The 15,381-nt window shown below is 40.7% G+C and overlaps 1 protein-coding gene across 4 annotated transcripts in view; it reads right to left on the bottom strand.

The window, feature by feature from the left end:
* Positions 1 to 15,381, bottom strand: part of LACC1 (laccase domain containing 1) — a 181,695-nt gene that overhangs the window by 24,998 nt on the left and 141,316 nt on the right. The gene's annotated exons all lie outside the window — the stretch shown is intronic.

Genomic DNA, 15,381 nt, shown 5'->3' with positions numbered 1-15,381 from the left:
TTCATCATTTTTTTCCTACCTCTGAATATGAGCATCTCATATTTAATGTCTAAGAATCAAAGAGATCTCAAACTCAATAATCTGACCGTTCTGCCATCTGCTGGAGAAATAGGGAAGTAGTGAAGTTAAGTAATGACCCCAGAGTGACTTCACTGAATCCATAAACACATTAGTCAACAAATGTTTATGTGGTTATTATTATTATTCATCATGTTTAGTCAAATCAAGGCACTTGGCACCATTAAGGCCCATACTCTTAGAATTAGCCAAACCTAGTCCCTGTCCTCAGAAGAGCTGTGAATTATTACATAATTAATAGCTCTCCTACAGAATAGTCATTTTCCAACAATCGATTCAACATACAGGACAAGGCAGGGACCTTTTAAGACCATGAGGTTACCACTTAGCTGGTTTTAGTAGCAATTTGCTTTATAATGATATTCTGACCCTAAGATGCTTGAGCTTTTCTGAGCATTTTCTAAAGAGAAAAAAGAGGATAGGAGGGTGAGGGAAAAGAAACTGTCTTATGCTTTACGAAGCCAAAAATAAAGTTTTGGGAACATTTTTTTCAGTTAACTGCTTAAGAGTGCCTAAAACATCTTGATATGAGAAAAAATAACATCTTTATAATCTGTCTGGATTTTTATCCATTCCTAATTTATAGCCTATCGAGAGTAGGAATGTGATAGTAAAGATGTGATAGTAATCATGCTAACTGCCACAGATTTGAGGAAAGTGACAGCCTCCTCAAATTAGCTTGAACAAAATGATGCTACAAGCCTATTGAATTGGCCATATATAGCCAAATCTGAATTCCCTTCTTCTTGCCAAAACCTACAGAGAAGAGGCAGCCATAAACCATGTAGGAGATACTGTGGTTGTTATTAAATATCATGTACATTTCAAGGAAACATGACTCTTTATGCCAGTGGATTCTGGTTGAAAGTACTTGATACAGAAGGACCATGCTCTTTTATGTTGAAAGGGGCTATGGGCTTGCCCTATTGCCATATGCGCTTTGATTTTTAAAGGACATAAAAATCTAAGAAAAGCCCTTCATAGTGTTCTAGAATCATTACTATGGCACAGAGAAAAAGTAGTGCCAACATATGTAACCAACATATTCAACTCTAACAGGGCCCTAGACTGAGATGTGGAGCACAGTAAGCTCCCATCCCTACTTCCTGCCATCTCCATTCAAATCTTCTTGCCCAAATCTAGGATGAACTGTCTGCCAGAAATAATCCTCATATTAAAGAAAGGATAGAAGCACCATCTTGAACATCCTTGATTGCAATCATCAATGGGTACATTTTGAATAGACAACTGCATGCGTGATGTTTTTCTAAATAAAATGAGAATTTCTATAGTCTTAACAATAGGCTTTAAAAATATGCCCTCTGGGGTATTTGTAGCTGCTTCTCCACTCCAACTTTCCCCCCAAAATTCTGATCTGCTGCAGCAACCTGAAAGGTCAATGCAGTTTCACAATTGACTCTTACAAATTCTAACTCTTATAAATTCCACAAGAGGACTCACAGGACATTCTGCCAACACAGGGAGGATGAGGAAGAACCAGCAATCACCAGAAGTCAGTATAGGTTCCTTAATATCAAGCAATGTCAGTCTAAACTCATTGTCCATTGAAATTGTTCCTACAGTGTAATTGCTGTGTACCTTAGTGACAGCAAAACATCCTGCAACTTTCTTCATGACAAAAGCAAGGTGAAAAATGAGCTGAATCTAGATATATTTGGACTAATACACATTGAGAGATACATACAAAAAGAAGGATGTTTCTGGAAGAAAGCTAAAATATCTGTCCTCTCTTACATTTTAATTAAAACTTGAGAAATAGAGAAGGTATGTCTTTGAGTTTGTCCAGTAAACATTTAACTGAGTATGCTCAGGACACGAGGCTATATGCTAGGATTTGGAGACAGCACTGGAGATTATGGAGAAAGCCTGACCTCTGGGAGCTTAGAGTCATACTCATTAATTATACTGATGATAGAAAGCCTGGAGACTAAAGACTGGACAAAAGAATCACAAGCAAACACCATGCAAACATTCATTGGGCTAAATTTTAGCAGGGATATATGTGAAGTTCTCAACTAAGACCAAAAAATATAACAATGTAGCGATACCACAGAATAGAAAGATATGGCTTTCTGTTTCATTAAAAGGACTCAATGGTTTTAGATAACCAATACAGGATAATGATATAATGTAGTTCCCCCAAAGCCCGCGCAGTGTTGGGGTGCATCATATGCATATATGGATCTAGATAAAATTGGCAACCATCCCTTTCCATTCTGTGTTGTGTCTACTGATACCAGGGTATTGTACTGTGCACTGGACACTACATATTAGTTGAGCCATAGACAAACAAGAGATCCATTGATGAACTAGAAACTATTGACCAGGAAATGTTATTAGTGCCTACTTTGTTTAAGTCACTGAGTTCTAGAGATGAATGACGGATAAGATATGGAGATGAATGTTCAATGAAAACAGAAGATAAACAGTTGATAAGATAACTCTACATACTGATAAGTACTACTTTAAAATCCACCCAACCATGTCCCATGAAGCACAATGGAAGGCAACTAGAGACTGGATGTCTAGAGTGGAAAGATGAAAGAGACGTGCAAATGTATTACTAAAATATAAGACGAATTTTCTTTTTTTTAATAATAAACTTATTTTTTATTGGTGTTCAATTTGCCAACATACAGAATAATACCCAGAATAACGCTCATCCCGTCAAGTGCCCCCCTCAGTGCCCGTCACCCATTCACCCCCACCCCCCGCCCTCCTCCCCTTCCACCACTCCTAGTTCGTTTCCCAGAGTTAGGAGTCTTCATGTTCTGTCTCCCTTTCTGATATTTCCTACCCATTTCTTCTCCCTTCCCTTCTATTCCCTTTCACTATTATTTATATTCCCCAAATGAATGAGGCCATATAATGTTTGTCCTTCTCCGATTGACTTATTTCACTCAGCATAATACCCTCCAGTTCCATCCACGTTGAAGCAAATGGTGGGTTATTTTAAGACGAATTTTCTATAGGAGACACTGTATTCTGTAAGGACCTGGAGAATAGAACCACGATGGCCAGTGAGAGACATGAAGACAGAATCAACTCAACATTAAGATCAAACTTCCTATAAATCTGGCCACTACAAAGAAGACAGTCTCCATCAAAAGAAGAAATGTTATTTACCAACCCACTTACCAAAGCGGAAGCTTCAAAATCCTGGAGGTCCATGGCTAAAGGGTTCAACCTCTGTGTCCCTGGGACTTTGTGGGTGCCTCTGTTATCACTTCTTACTTAGCCCACCTCTCCAATCCTTGAATTAACTTCATTGAAGTTAATTTCACTGAAACTACCCTCTCTAGTCTCCAGCTTCTATTCAGCTTCTCCTCATTTTTACCTGGTTCCTTAAGAAACATTCAGCTACAAGTGACAAGAAACTAACTCAAGTTTGCTCTAGCATAACAGAATCTACTGGTATGTGTAACTGGAAAGTCCATTGCTATACTGACTTCAGACACAGCTGGATCTCTGGCCTAGATTCTAGGGGCTCAAACAATGTCAACAAATCTTTTTCTCCATCATTTAGTGCATTTTCCTTTAACTATTGGCCTAATGATCAGAAAGCCCTCTCCATGTAGCAGGAAAGATGGCCTCTAGAATCCGAAAGCTACATCCTTTCATCTTGAGGAAAAAAAGAAAGAAAAATAATCCTATGTCGAGGAGTCCATATGTGAAGTTTCAGGGGAGGAATCTGATTGGTGTTGCTTGGATTATGTACAACCCCTGGACCAATCATGGTGAATAGTGATAGGGCACTAAAATAGTCTGAGTTTTGGTCATATATCCACTTCTTCTGTGAGGGTGGGCCAGGGCCTGAGGGCAGGGCACTTTTCTTCCAAAAGGCAGACGCTAGACAGACGCAACAGATATCTTCTATGTCTTGCGATTTCAGTAACTTCCTAAATGCTCCATGTTTCCCCCAGTTCATGCTTTTCTTTTCTGGAAAAATAGTTTTCCAAAATGGCAATTATAATTCTCTGTCTTCTCTTCCTAAAACCTTAGATAGCTCCTATTTGCCTGCAAGATAAAGTCACAACTTATTAGAATTTGGACTTTATCTACCTCTCAGTCTTATTTATCCCTCACTGCTCTCGTGGCCAAAGCTCTCAACATTCTGAATTGCTTGCAATTCCCTGAACATCCAAGATTGTTCTGTGCCTTCAACTCGTTTCTCACCTTCTACTTCACTCTCTTAATCCCACTAATTCCCTTTCAAAGTTAACCCAAGCATCATCTCATCTTCCAGCCCGTCCTGCTCTCCCTCAGGTAGATTTATCCATTTGGGCTGTGTGAATACCTCTGTCTCTAGCTTATGTATCCCCTTATGTGCCATCTCTCTGTCTAATACCTGGGAGTTCCTAGAGGGCAGGGGTTGAACCTTATTCATCCTTGTGTTTCTGGTAATTTACTGGCAGATAACAGGCACCTAAAAACAGTTTTAAGAGAGAGCAAAAGGGAGAGAGGGAAGGGAAGGAAAAAGGTTCCTGAGGGCCTTTCTTTTCCTCCTAGATAAAAAATAAATGTTGAGAATTATATTCTGGGTAAAAGGGCCTGTCTTGGTGGTCTAAGTCAAAGTAATGAGTAATAGAATTTCAGGCTCAGTCATGGTGGAAGGTAGATGCAGGGAACATGGGAAGAAGGGAAAAAATGGTCTTCATAATGTCTTTTTTTGTGTGTGAACCAGGTGGACCAACCACTCGCCCACCCATGCAAAGTGTGAGCCTGGCCACAGGCATGTGAAGCATCATCTTCAGTGATGTGCTGTGGCCACTCTGTTTCTGGCTCACTTCCAACTGGGCAAGCATGTGAAGAAATGAAAATGAATAGAGAATGTAAAAGGTGACCTAATTCTCTGCTGAAAGCATTTCCAATCATAGGTCTGGATGTATTTTAATTATACCTGGACACAGGAGCCCTCACCCAGACATAACTGAAGTCCCGCGTGGACTGTCACTGTGGCTGTAAAGATTTGTCTAAGCTTGTGGTTATCTCAAGAGCCTGACATCACACTGATCATTAAGCAACAGTGTGGAGGCGCAGCTGGGCGTTTCCATGGCAACCTGCACTGGGTTCGCCTGCAGAGCTTGGTAACAAGAGCATTTTATTATGGGTCATTAAGGGCAAAAGGCTTCATTTACATTATTTCCTGTAAAATCCTATTATTTCAGGTGTTACACTCCATCAATGCAGCTCTTCCAGAAGAAATCATAAATGCGGATTATTAAGTAGAGAAACAATAACAAGCTTTAGATAAACTGTAAACCACATTGTTCAATAGATGAGAAAAGCATTTCTCAATAGGGATGTGGGCTAAAGAGGCACCCAGCATTCTCTGAAGGCAGAGAATTCCTGTTTGGTTCGTTTGTTTGTTTGTTTGGGTTTTTTTTTTTTTTTTTTTGAGAATTCTTATTCTAAAAAGTGAACCATCTTTCTTTTTATCATCTGTGCCCCAGGTCTGAGTCATACTTTAAGACTGGTAGATAAGGATTCTTAAGGATACTAAATAAGTATTGACAAATCTGGCTCTGCTGTTTTATACTTTAAATATTATTTTTTTGCGGTAACAACACTTAATACAAGATCAACCTTCGTAACAAATGTTTAAATGTATAGTATGGTAATGTAAGGCACAATGTTATATAGCTCTCTAGAGCTTATTCATTTTGCTTCAGTGAAACTTTATGCTTGCTGATTAGCAACACACCACTTACCCCTCCACCTGCCCCTGGCAACCACCATTCCACTCTTTGATTCTGCGAATTTGACTATTTTAGATACTTCACATTAGTGGAGTCATGCAGTATTTGTCTTCCTGTGACTTGGCCGGTTTCTTATCCTCACCAGGTACTGAGTCTTCAGTGTCTTATATTCCAGAGTAGCCTTCCTTTCCCAGCTCTGCCAAATCCAGGAAATGGTAGCTTCTGTCCGTGATCAAGTACTTAACACCCTCTCCCTTGTGTATCTGTGCTTGGGAATAAGGAAATTAGGCCTTCAAGCTGACCCAGCATCTTTCTAATAGCCCAGGCCCCTGGCCAGCATTGTAGGCTGACTTGGAGCTGATGGACAGTGATTGCCTTGGAGCTGTGATAACACCAAGTCAGCTTGAAGACAGGACCCCAAAAGGGCATTCATTCACTCTCAGCTCCACCTGCTGCCTATAATTAAGGATATCAATTCTACAGAGGCAATATCACAAATGCCACTAATATGCTCTAGCTTCCAAATCCCTGTGACCTAACAATAGTTAATTTAGCCTCTTCTGAATGGTCACAAGTTCTCTTACGATCAAAAAGACTCTGGGGGGTCTTGTATCCCAGAATGACAGCTGAGATGTAGAGATAAACAACAAAGGGTCTAATCCTTACATTTCCTGAGTTAATTTAGTATGGTCAGGAATACATAAAATGCTTCCCTTTTCAGAAACCCACTTGCCTAAATGAGTGGAACAATGAGCATGTCATTGAATTAGTTCACGATTTCACTGGCATTTTACACCACCCTCCAAGGATGGCGGTAATCAACTTCAGATGACCCAAAGTGGAGCATTGGCAGAGAATGGCTAATTGTCAATGGCTCACTTATAGAGAATAGCCAGATCATATTCAAAAAACAAAATACAAAACTATTCCTCTCTCAATGTCCACCAGAACTATTAAAACTAGAAAAAGTAATTTTTTTGTGTGTCAAATTCCACCTCCTAACTGTAGAATTAAGGAATGCTTATTCTGAACAGTATGAACTCTTCTTAGAGTTAAATGATACAAGGTAGGAGACAGGTGAATGAAGACAATCTGATGAATGTTCTGGGATGTATTTCCTGATGTACCAGAAGGACTATGGAGGTAAATTCAGCGCAGGCTTCCTGTCGAGCTGTGTGAGCCAATACACAGGACCTCCCATATACTTTCAAGCCCAGAAGATACTCTTTGCGGGTTATGATGGAGAGATTATTCTACAAGTTCCTTTTTTTGCCCCAGAAAAGAGGATCAGGTTAGCTTAGATTTGGAAAATGAGGTTATACTGCAGATAAACGATAGTGGACATGTAAACACATGGTGTATGTGGAACAGAGGTGAATATCAGGTTTAACTGGTGCTTTTATACCAGTGATTACCTGCTACTAAAAGAGTTGGGGCTATGTGAGTTATCAAATAACCCTTTAAGAGGATTCTAATTCAGGAAGTGCCTTATATGGGGAGGTGAATCTTCCAGCTCCCTAAATCAATAAGCATATAATTAATTAGAGTTAAAGGGAAGCAAAGTTCTGAGGACAGGGGTTTCACAAGCAACTCCCAACAGCTGGATTAAAAGATTGGTTTAACCACAAATTATTGTCCCAAGTCCCCTCCCTCACCTCCGGTATATGTACAGTTAACTTTCATAAAGGGTTTGCAAGTGAAGAAGAGCATTCCTTGGATAAAGATAACTGAGTAAGAATGATATTTATAGGGGATCCCTGGGTGGCTTAGTGGTTTGGCGCCTGCCTTTGGCCCAGGGCGCGATCCTAGAGACTCAGGATCGAGTCCCACGTCGGGCTCCCTGCGTGGAGCCTGCTTCTCCCTCTGCCTATGTCTCTGCCTCTCTCTCTCTATGTCTATCATGAATAAATAAATAAAATCTTAAAAAAATAAAAAAAGAATGATATTTATAGATAAAATTAACCCTTTGTAAACTACATTTTAAATTTCCTTTATCGGATTGGGGCAAGATGGCGGGAGAGTAGGGTCCCCAAATCACCTGTCTCCACCAAATTACCTAGAAAACCTTCAAATCATCCTGAAAATCTATGAATTCGGCCTGAGATTTAAAGAGAGACCAGCTGGAATGCTGCAGTGAGAAGAGTTCGCGCTTCCATCAAGGTAGGAAGACGGGGAAAAAGAAGTAAAGAAACAAAGGCCTCCGAGGGGGAGGGGCCCAGGAGGAGCCGGGCTGAGGCCGGGGCGAGTGTCCCCAGGACAGGAGAGCCCCGTCCCGGAGGAGCAGGAGCTGCACCGACCTTCCCGGGCGGAAAGGGGCTCGCGGGGAGGTGGAGCAGGACCCAGGGGGGCGGGGATGCCCTCGGGCTCCCGGGGACACTAACAGACACCTGCGCCCCGGGAGAGCCCCACACCCCGCGGCCGAGCTCCCTAAGGGCTGCAGCGCGCACGGCGGGACCCGGAGCAGCTCGGGGGGCTCGGGGGCGGCTCCGCGGAGGGGGCTGCGGGGCGGGAGCAGCTCGGGGGGGGGGGGGGGCTCGGGCGGCGGCTCCGCGGAGGGGGCTGCGCGGCCCGGGAGCGCGAATCCAACAGCGCAGGCCCCGGAGCACAGGGCGCCGGGACACAGCCCAGGATCCGGCCTCCCCCGGGACAGGCAGAGGCCGGGAGGGCCCAGGACAGCGAGGACGCTCCTGCCCCGAGCTGAGCAGATCAGCGGCCCCGCCCCGGAGCCTCCAGGCCCTGCAGACAGAGAGCTCCGGAGTTCCTGCGGGGGCTGAATTCAGGTTTCCAGAGCTGGGCCCGCCACTAGGGCTGTTGCTCCTGGGGCCTCACGGGGTAAACAACCCCCACTGAGCCCTGCACCAGGCAGGGGCACAGCAGCTCCCCCAACTGCTAACACCTGAAAATCAGCACAGCAGGCCCCTCCCCCAGAACACCAGCTAGACGGACAACTTCCAGGAGAAGCCAAGGGACTTAAAGTACACAGAATCAGAAGATACTCCCCCGTGGTTCTTTGTTTTGTTTTGTTTTGTTTTGTTTTGCTTTTTGATTTGTTTCCTTCCCCCACCCCCTTTTTTTCTCCTTTCTTTTTCTTTCTCTTTTTCTTCTTTTTTTTTTCTTTTTTTCTTCCTTTTTTTTTCTCTTTCTCTTTTCTTTCCTTCTTTCTCTCCTCTCTTTTTCTCCTTTTCCCAATACAACTTGCTTTTGGCCACTCTGCACTGAGCAAAATGACTAGAAGGAAAACCTCACCTCAAAAGAAAGAATCAGAAACAGTCCTCTCTCCCACAGAGTTACAAAATCTGGATTACAATTCAATGTCAGAAAGCCAATTCAGAAGCACTATTATACAGCTACTGGTGGCTCTAGAAAAAAGCATAAAGGACTCAAGAGACTTCATGACTGCAGAATTTAGAGCTAATCAGGCAGAAATTAAAAATCAATTGAATGAGATGCAATCCAAACTAGAAGTCCTAACGACGAGGGTTAACGAGGTGGAAGAACGAGTGAGTGACATAGAAGACAAGTTGATAGCAAAGAGGGAAACTGAGGAAAAAAGAGACAAACAATTAAAAGACCATGAAGATAGATTAAGGGAAATAAACGACAGCCTGAGGAAGAAAAACCTACGTTTAATTGGGGTTCCCGAGGGCGCCGAAAGGGACAGAGGGCCAGAATATGTATTTGAACAAATTCTAGCTGAAAACTTCCCTAATCTGGGAAGGGAAACAGGCATTCAGATCCAGGAAATAGAGAGATCCCGCCCTAAAATCAATAAAAACCGTTCAACACCTCGACATTTAATAGTGAAGCTTGCAAATTCCAAAGATAAAGAGAAGATCCTTAAAGCAGCAAGAGACAAGAAATCCCTGACTTTTATGGGGAGGAGTATTAGGGTAACAGCAGACCTCTCCACAGAGACCTGGCAGGCCAGAAAGGGCTGGCAGGATATATTCAGGGTCCTAAATGAGAAGAACATGCAACCAAGAATACTTTATCCAGCAAGGCTCTCATTCAAAATGGAAGGAGAGATAAAGAGCTTCCAAGACAGGCAGCAACTAAAAGAATATGTGACCTCCAAACCAGCTCTGCAAGAAATTTTAAGGGGGACTCTTAAAATTCCCCTTTAAGAAGAAGTTCAGTGGAACAGTCCACAAAAACAAGGACTGAATAGATATCATGATGACACTAAACTCATATCTCTCAATAGTAACTCTGAATGTGAACGGGCTTAATGACCCCATCAAAAGGCGCAGGGTTTCAGACTGGATAAAAAAGCAGGACCCATCTATTTGCTGTCTACAAGAGACTCATTTTAGACAGAAGGACACCTACAGCCTGAAAATAAAAGGTTGGAGAACCATTTACCATTCGAACGGTCCTCAAAAGAAAGCAGGGGTAGCCATCCTTATATCAAATAAACTAAAATTTACCCCAAAGACTGTAGTGAGAGATGAAGAGGGACACTATATCATACTTAAAGAATCTATTCAACAAGAGGACTTAACAATCCTCAATATATATGCCCCGAATGTGGGAGCTGCCAAATATATAAATCAATTATTAACCAAAGTGAAGAAATAGATAATAATACACTTATACTTGGTGACTTCAATCTAGCTCTTTCTATACTCGATAGGTCTTCTAAGCACAACATCTCCAAAGAAACGAGAGCTTTAAATGATACACTGGACCAGATGGATTTCACAGATATCTACAGAACTTTACATCCAAACTCAACTGAATACACATTCTTCTCAAGTGCACATGGAACTTTCTCCAGAATAGACCACATATTGGGTCACAAATCGGGTCTGAACCAATACCAAAAGATTGGGATCGTCCCCTGCATATTCTCAGACCATAATGCCTTGAAATTAGAACTAAATCACAACAAGAAGTTTGGAAGGACCTCAGACACGTGGAGGTTAAGGACCATCCTGCTAAAAGATGAAAGGGTCAACCAGGAAATTAAGTAAGAATTAAAAAGATTCATGGAAACTAATGAGAATGAAGATACAACCGTCCAAAATCTTTGGGATGCAGCAAAAGCAGTCCTAAGGGGGAAATACATCGCAATACAAGCATCCATTCAAAAACTGGAAAGAACTCAAGTACAAAAGCTAACCTTACACATAAAGGAGCTAGAGAAAATACAGCAAATAGATCCTACACCCAAGAGAAGAAGGGAGTTAATAAAGATTCGAGCAGAACTCAATGAAATCGAGACCAGAAGAACTGTGGAACAGATCAACAGAACCAGGAGTTGGTTCTTTGAAAGAATTAATAAGACAGATAAACCATTAGCCAGCCTTATTAAAAAGAAGAGAGAGAAGACTCAAATTAATAAAATCATGAATGAGAAAGGAGAGATCACTACCAACACCAAGGAAATACAAACGATTTTAAAAACATATTATGAACAGCTATACGCCAATAAATTAGGCAATCTAGAAGAAATGGACGCATTCCTGGAAAGCCACAAACTACCAAAACTGGAACAGGAAGAAATAGAAAACCTTAACAGACCAATAACCAGGGAGGAAATTGAAGCAGTCATCAAAAACCTCCCAAGACACAAGAGTCCAGGGCCAGATGGCTTCCCAGGGGAATTTTATCAAACGTTTAAAGAAGAAATCATACCTATTCTCCTAAAGCTGTTTGGAAAGATAGAAAGAGATGGAGTACTTCCAAATTCGTTCTATGAGGCCAGCATCACCTTAATTCCAAAACCAGACAAAGACCCCACCAAAAAGGAGAATTACAGACCAATAGCCCTGATGAACATGGATGCAAAAATTCTCAACAAGATACTGGCCAATAGGATCCAACAGTACATTAAGAAAATTATTCACCATGACCAAGTAGGATTTATCCCTGGGACACAAGGCTGGTTCAACACCCGTAAAACAATCAATGTGATTCATCATATCAGCAAGAGAAAAACCCAAGAACCGTATGATCCTCTCATTGGATGCAGAGAAAGCATTTGACAAAATACAGCATCCATTTCTGATCAAAACTCTTCAGAGTGTAGGGATAGAGGGAACTTTCCTCAACATCTTAAAAGCCATCTACGAAAAGCCCACAGCAAATATCATTCTTAATGGGGAAGCACTGGGAGCCTTTCCCCTAAGATCAGGAACAAGACAGGGATGTCCACTCTCACCACTGCTATTCAACATAGTACTGGAAGTCCTAGCCTCAGCAATCAGACAACAAAAAGACATTAAAGGCATTCAAATTGGCAAAGAAGAAGTCAAACTCTCCCTCTTCGCCGATGACATGATACTCTACATAGAAAACCCAAAAGTCTCCACCCCAAGATTGTTAGAACTCATACAGCAATTCGGTAGCGTGGCAGGATACAAAATCAATGCCCAGAAATCAGTGGCATTTCTATACACTAACAATGAGACTGAAGAAAGAGAAATTAAGGAGTCAATCCCATTTACAATTGCACCCAAAAGCATAAGATACCTAGGAATAAACCTAACCAAAGCTGTAAAGGATCTATACCCTCAAAACTATAGAACACTTCTGAAAGAAATTGAGGAAGACACAAAGAGATGGAAAAATATTCCATGCTCATGCATTGGCAGAATTAATATTGTGAAAATGTCAATGTTACCCAGGGCAATATACACGTTTAATGCAATCCCTATCAAAATACCATGGACTTTCTTCAGAGAGTTAGAACAAATTATTTTAAGATTTGTGTGGAATCAGAAAAGACCCCGAATAGCCAGGGGAATTTTAAAAAAGAAAACCATATCTGGGGGCATCACAATGCCAGATTTCAGGTTGTACTACAAAGCTGTGGTCATCAAGACAGTGTGGTACTGGCACAAAAACAGACACATAGATCAGTGGAACAGAATAGAGAATCCAGAAGTGGACCCTGAACTTTATGGGCAACTAATATTCGATAAAGGAGGAAAGACTATCCATTGGAAGAAAGACAGTCTCTTCAATAAATGGTGCTGGGAAAATTGGACATCCACATGCAGACGAATGAAACTAGACCACTCTCTTTCACCATACACAAAGATAAACTCAAAATGGATGAAAGATCTAAATGTGAGACAAGATTCCATCAAAATCCTAGAGAAGAACACAGGCAACACCCTTTTTGAACTCGGCCACAGTAACTTCTTGCAAGATACATCCACGAAGGCAAAAGAAACAAAAGCAAAAATGAACTATTGGGACTTTATCAAGATAAGAAGCTTTTGCACAGCAAAGGATACAGTCAACAAAACTCAAAGACAACCTACAGAATGGGAGAAGATATTTGCAAATGACATATCAGATAAAGGGCTAGTTTCCAAGATCTATAAAGAACTTATTAAACTCAACACCAAAGAAACAAACAATCCAATCATGAAATGGGCAAAAGACATGAACAGAAATCTCACAGAGGAAGACATAGACATGGCCAACATGCATATGAGAAAATGCTCTGCATCACTTGCCATCAGGGAAGTACAAATCAAAACCACAATGAGATACCACCTCACACCAGTGAGAATGGGGAAAACTAACAAGACAGGAAACAACACATGTTGGAGAGGATGCGGAGAAAAGGGAACCCTCTTGCACTGTTGGTGGGAATGTGAACTGGTGCAGCCACTCTGGAAAACTGTGTGGAGGTTCCTCAAAGGGTTAAAAATAGACCTGCCCTACGACCTAGCAATTGCACTGCTGGGGATTTACCCCAAAGATTCAGATGCAATGAAACGCCGGGACACCTGCACCCCGATGTTTCTAGCAGCAATGGCCACGATAGCCAAACTGTGGAAGGAGCCTCGGTGTCCAACGAAAGATGAATGGATAAAGAAGATGTGGTTTATGTATACAATGGAATATTACTCAGCTATTAGAAATGACAAATACCCACCATTTGCTTCAACGTGGATGGAACTGGAGGGTACTATGCTGAGTGAAGTAAGTCAGTCGGAGAAGGACAAACATTATATGTTCTCATTCATTTGGGGAATATAAATAATAGTGTAAGGGAATATAAGGGAAGGGAGAAGAAATGTGTGGGAAATATCAGAAAGGGAGACAGAACGTAAAGACTGCTAACTCTGGGAAACGAACTAGGGGTGATAGAAGGGGAGGGGGGCGGGGGGTGGGAGTGAATGGGTGACGGGCACTGGGGGTTATTCTGTATGTTAGTAAATTGAACACCAATAAAAAATAAATTAAAAATAAATAAATAAATAAATAAATAAATTTCCTTTATCTAGGATACATGGTATACTTTTTGTGTGGACTACTAAAATAAAGTTTGTATGTTTAAATATTATAAACAGAACAGAACATATACAAACCAGATTGGAGGAATATAGATATTTTAGACACAATAATGACAAACATAAAAGGAGAGAAAATTTTTAAATAAAACTCAATTCAATAAAATGAAAAGATTTTTTAAAATTTAGTGGTAGTGTTTACTTCTAAATGTGCTGTTCCATTGTGAACTCTTGGTTTCTGAATTGTAAAAAAAGTTGTAGTGATATGCTTTACTGAAAATAACAATGGATTAATATTATAATAGTTTGAGCAAGGTGAGCTAATCTAATTAACTTGTCTATTATGTCCTAAAATATTAAAAATTAAAATAATCCTGCTCTGAATTAAAGGGCTGAGCTGCCTGTGGACACGTATCAGAGAAGATTCATCTCTTTCACTTACTTCTCTTACGATTAGTTCTGAAGAATATCATTATGACCACTTTGCCAGGTCTGTCTATCCTCAGTTTCTGAAGAAATAATCACCTCATCCAGACATGAAAGGCCGTCATATTGCCATTTGGCAGTACTGGACCTATGAAAAACTAAAAAGTGCTATTGAAAATGAAAGGCCCTATTATTTCAATTTTTTGGCAGGGGCAGTTACTTGAATGATCTTCCATTCCTTTTTTTAATGTTTAGCCATTTGTGTATGTAATTTTTTAAAAATTTAATTAAAGTGTAGTTGACATATTATATTAGTGGCAGATGTGCAACATAGTGATACCATAATTATATACGTTACAAAATGTTCTGCCACCATACAAAGTTATAATATTATTGACTATATTCCCTATGCTGTACTTTTCATCCCCATGATTTATTTATTTTATAACTTAATCCCCTTCCAATCTTGGATTGGATGAAATGGTCAAAACAGTATACTTATAAACATCTTTATAGGCTAACTGGGAACAATTATCTTCAATGTTGATTAACAAAGAGATCTATAATTAAAATTCTGAGAGCTATCTATGCAGAGGAACAATTTTATATTGTTCATATAGAGCCTGAGTCTCAAGAGGTTTAAGGACCTCACAAATATATCTAATGATTTTCTGCAGCATCTTAATAAGGTAGTAGGAAACTGGCATTCTGGCTCTGTAGCACAGAGGAGGATGCTAAGCCATAGTAGTAGGTGTTGCATTTATACTGATAATCCACTGGGTGGGTCATATTTCATTTTTAATTTTATTTTTTATAAATTTTATTTCATTTTTAAGGACCTCAGATTCACAGAACTGAATTGCTTATGCTCACTAGTCCAAAGCCCACTATTAGCATCCATCCAA

The sequence above is a fragment of the Canis lupus genome, chromosome 17 (assembly GCF_048164855.1).
Source record: "Canis lupus baileyi chromosome 17, mCanLup2.hap1, whole genome shotgun sequence".
In the NCBI taxonomy this organism is placed as follows: domain Eukaryota; kingdom Metazoa; phylum Chordata; class Mammalia; order Carnivora; family Canidae; genus Canis; species Canis lupus.
Note: the sequence above shows the minus strand (reverse complement) of the source record. Positions and strands in the feature narration are given on the sequence as shown.